The 3951-nt window shown below is 41.5% G+C and overlaps 1 long non-coding RNA gene across 1 annotated transcript in view; it reads right to left on the bottom strand.

Annotated features, from left to right (window-relative positions):
* LOC129672133 (uncharacterized) overlaps positions 1–1085 on the bottom strand; it is a 6508-nt gene extending 5423 nt beyond the window's left edge. Inside the window, exon 1 of the long non-coding RNA XR_008719460.1 lies at positions 819–1085. This is a non-coding gene — a long non-coding RNA (uncharacterized LOC129672133). The remainder of the gene's footprint in view (positions 1–818) is intronic.
* Positions 1086–3951: the final 2866 nt, after the last annotated feature.

The raw sequence follows: 3951 nt of genomic DNA, 5'->3' as shown, positions 1-3951 counted from the left end.
ATAGATAGATAGATAGATAGATAGATAGATAGATAGATAGATAGATATAGTTAAGCCACTGAACTGCTGGAAATTTGATGTATTGCATAATAGTTCATCATTTATCACTATAACAGAGCAGTTAATTGGGTACTTTAAACAAAGTTTATTTTTCTGCAGAATTTTTTTAATGTACACTTCTGGAGGCCCAAGAGCACATTGCTAGCTTTTGCTTCTAGTGTGGATGGCATTGCATGGTACAATGAGAGTGGAACCAAGAGAGCCAGCTGAGAAGGTTAATTCAGTTTGTGACAACCTGATCTCATGGTAACTACAGTTCCACAAGTAGGAATTTATTCCCAAAAGAAAACTTTACTCATTCTTAAAGACTTATCTCTGGAACAATTACATTGGGACCAAGATTTCATCATCAAGTTTAATTGAACGAATCACACATTCAAATCACAGCACAGCAGCTTATTTCCCTGGCTGATTTCCGAAGACCTAGAAGTCTTACCCTGTGGACAGTCCAAACCAAGACAAAGACAGTGGGGCTGCCTGCCCTCAGCATGCTCAATACTATTTCCCACCTCAAAAATGATCAGGCTATGACCCATCTTCTCCTAAGTTAAGAATGAGGAAATATTTTACCAGAAGCAAATGTTAATCCCTACCGAAGAAGAAAGAACTACGCCACCAGACCATGTTTGTATTTGTGTGCCTCTTTTCTGGATCTCTGAATAACTTTTCCTTTGCTCCATGACATTCCAGATTCTATTTGCTATTTCCCAAGACATACCCCTGAGCTTCCTGAGCAGCTGCAAAGCAAAATGAATTACCTTCCTTACTCTCCACTGTCCAGCTCTGGAAGACCGGCCATACAGTCCCCTCTAGGTAGAGATGACAGAGAACCAGTCCTTGTTGATGACTCTTCTCACCTGTTCCACACTCAAATCATCTTTTTATTCTTCAAATATATTAAGGTCTTTTTTTTTAAGGGACATCTTTCCCCAATTCTAACTCCCAAAGTCCACATTCACTGAGAATTTACCTTCTTTTCCTTGCCTTTAATTGAAAATAATTGTGAGTCAGAAGCATATCAATGGGCTTGCTAAAGCCAAGCACAAAGTATGTATTGAGCAACACTGTGCTACCACAGCCCTTGACCCAATGTCATATGACAGAGCACCTCCTGGACAAAGCAGATTAGACAGCAGTGGACACCTGACCCATGAGTGTCCACACACAGGCTAAAGAGCAAACTGTGACTAAAAGGCTTACTCAATTAATAGGAACAGAGAATTCAAATGGGAGTGAGCACAAAGAGTCCTTTCAATCCTTCAGACATCAAGACCCATGAATAAGCAGCAGAAGTCAGCTGATGGAGACAGGACAATAGGACAATGTACAAAGCATTACAAATGTGAGAGGAAGAGAAAGGAAGAGAGAGGAAGAGGGGGGTTAGTTTGGAGGAACCCAACTACAAAAGTATTGTAGATTTTTTTTTTTTTGGACAGTGTTACAATCTACTATTACAATAATGGCCTTTTATTGGACCCATCTCAAAAGGGTGGCTGCCTGGCTGCACTAATGCATGTTCTTTTCTAAACTCCATCAGACAGTGTTAGAGATCCCCTAGAAAAACAGGGTTGAGCATGACTTTTTCTCTTTCTACCTAAACTATCAGATGTCTAAAACTACAAACACTGGGAGAAGGTAAAAATAAACGATAGTGATTTAGAATATTTGCACTTGGGGAAAAAGGCAAAGGAACCAGGGAAATGCTTGAGATATTCTTCAGAGTACAAGGAGGCTTGCATTACAACTGAAGAGAAGACCTGCAGCCAAACCCACGCCACACCGAAGAGTCAAAAACATAGGTTTCTACAAAAACACCATGTTGGTGGAAAGTGAGTTTACTTTCTCTTTTGCCAGTCAAGGGAGAAGAAAAGCTAGTCTCTATTATAACCTTTCTACCTGGGAAGGAGATCAATTCCTTCTGCTATGGGATGCTGAGGTCTGGATGAGACTCTTCCATGCAAAATAGCCAGGGCTCTGAGAAGAAGAGCCCATGAACAAGGCCTGCTATGAACTCAGAACCATGATCATCAAGACTCACTGATGCCCTAAATAAAGGAGCAGTTACTCTGATAGAGCTGTACTGGCTAGAGGTTTTGTGTATAAACCCCAAAGTGGAGTAAATGGAGGAGAAGCATTTAAGAACACTGGATATATTCATAAACCACACCCTGGAAAGGATGACAAAAGAGATTTGAGAAACGAACCCCATTTAAGACAACGTAAACCATCTGGTACCAAAACAAAAACAAAAAACAAGGGTGGTATTTACAGAATCCAATTATCTCCTCCCTGTGTCTTCAATAACAACTTTGGGTAGAGAGATAGCTAAATCGGTTTTTAAAAAAAGCTCATACCCATGAAAATGTGAAGACATGAATTGAATCCCTAGCATCCATTTTAAAAACCCGCTATGTAGATCCCTAGAACTCATTCTAGGGACCAGCCATTCCACTGTAATCAGCAAGCCTCAAATCGCAGCAAGAGTTATTCTCTCAAGCAAAACTAACCAACAAACAAAACGTGGCTGACTCTTCCAAAAAAAAAAAAAAATGACACCCAAGGCTGACCTCTTGTCTCTGTGTGCAGGGGTACACACACATACAGACTGATTTGAGTAACAGAAGCAAGAAACTGAAGGGGATAGACAATTGGCCTGGTTAATCCATCAGCCTAAGAAATTCAAGTCTGGGGACAATGTCCATGTCCCAGTAGAGAGACATACACAAGTCCCCATGACCCACAGAAGTCATAGCTAAGAAAGAGTCATCCTTCTTTCTAAAGATTTCCCTGTCATCCCAGGAGCAACAAGGATGATTGATTTCCTCTGGAAATAAGGAAAAGATTATTCAGGGCATTAACAGAACTACAACTGCTTTAATGAGCAGCGTCTCTTAAGAGATTATAAAACAAGTGGTTCCTCTGTTTAGCAATGCCCTTGTTGTGAAGCTTCCTGCCTGAGTTTCAGAACACGATCGACACAGTGTGGCTTTCAGACAGAAACACTTGGTGAAAAAGAAGCATTCCAAAACCCACATAGGAACTGAATGAATGAGGCATATCTGAAATGAAAAAATCCATTTGTTTAATCAAAAAGCCTCAAAGCTTTGAAATCAATAGCACGGAAGTTACCATATCTGGCATAGACAGTGGGTGCTGGAAATGTTACTTATCTACCGCAGGTGAGTTGCCTTTCTTCCATAGCAAGGTGTCATCAGGAGAAAAGTGGGTTTGGAAATGTGGGTTTGAGAAGTATGTGGATTTTTTTTTCTCTCTCTTGGTTATGGCTAGAGGAATATGAGGAGTCATTTGAGATTACTGTCCCTCTTCTACTAGATATGCAGTTTAGGCGGGTTCAGGACCCTTCCCTCCTCCCAGAGCTCCTTAGACCATCGAGCCTATCACTCAGTCTCACAGCTTCATCCCAAGAACTCTGACACAAATGGACAGAACAATAAAGGTGAAAAATGTCAGCATTCTTCACCCATGAGGGGTGACATCACTCCACAATGGGTGAACCCCAGAAACAGAGCAGAGATTTGGATCTGGATACATAGCTATGCTGGCATACAGTGTGACTCTGCAGCACCCACCATCAGAGACAGCATTGTCCAGGTTTGCCTAGCGGATGAGATGCTAAAGGAAGATGAGTTGTTCTGTGCTTGGAGAGAGCGCTTGTGGTAGGGAAAGCTGGAAATGGTACACAGCCAAACATGCTTCCTCCCAGAGGTGACAAGCAACTGTGAGAATCAGTCACTTGTGGGTTTGTTGTTGTTGTTTTTTCCGTTGAGTCAGTTCCCATGGACTCCAGTTTAAACCCTGGTTAAAATCCAGGTTTTGGGAGGCTCCTCTAAGTCTATCAAGCATCAGGACTGTTGTATCTGTTGTTGTCAA

This window comes from Psammomys obesus, unplaced genomic scaffold (assembly GCF_907164565.1).
Source record: "Psammomys obesus unplaced genomic scaffold, mPsaObe1.curated_primary_1811, whole genome shotgun sequence".
Classification (NCBI taxonomy): domain Eukaryota; kingdom Metazoa; phylum Chordata; class Mammalia; order Rodentia; family Muridae; genus Psammomys; species Psammomys obesus.
This window is presented reverse-complemented; position numbering and strand designations above follow the sequence as displayed.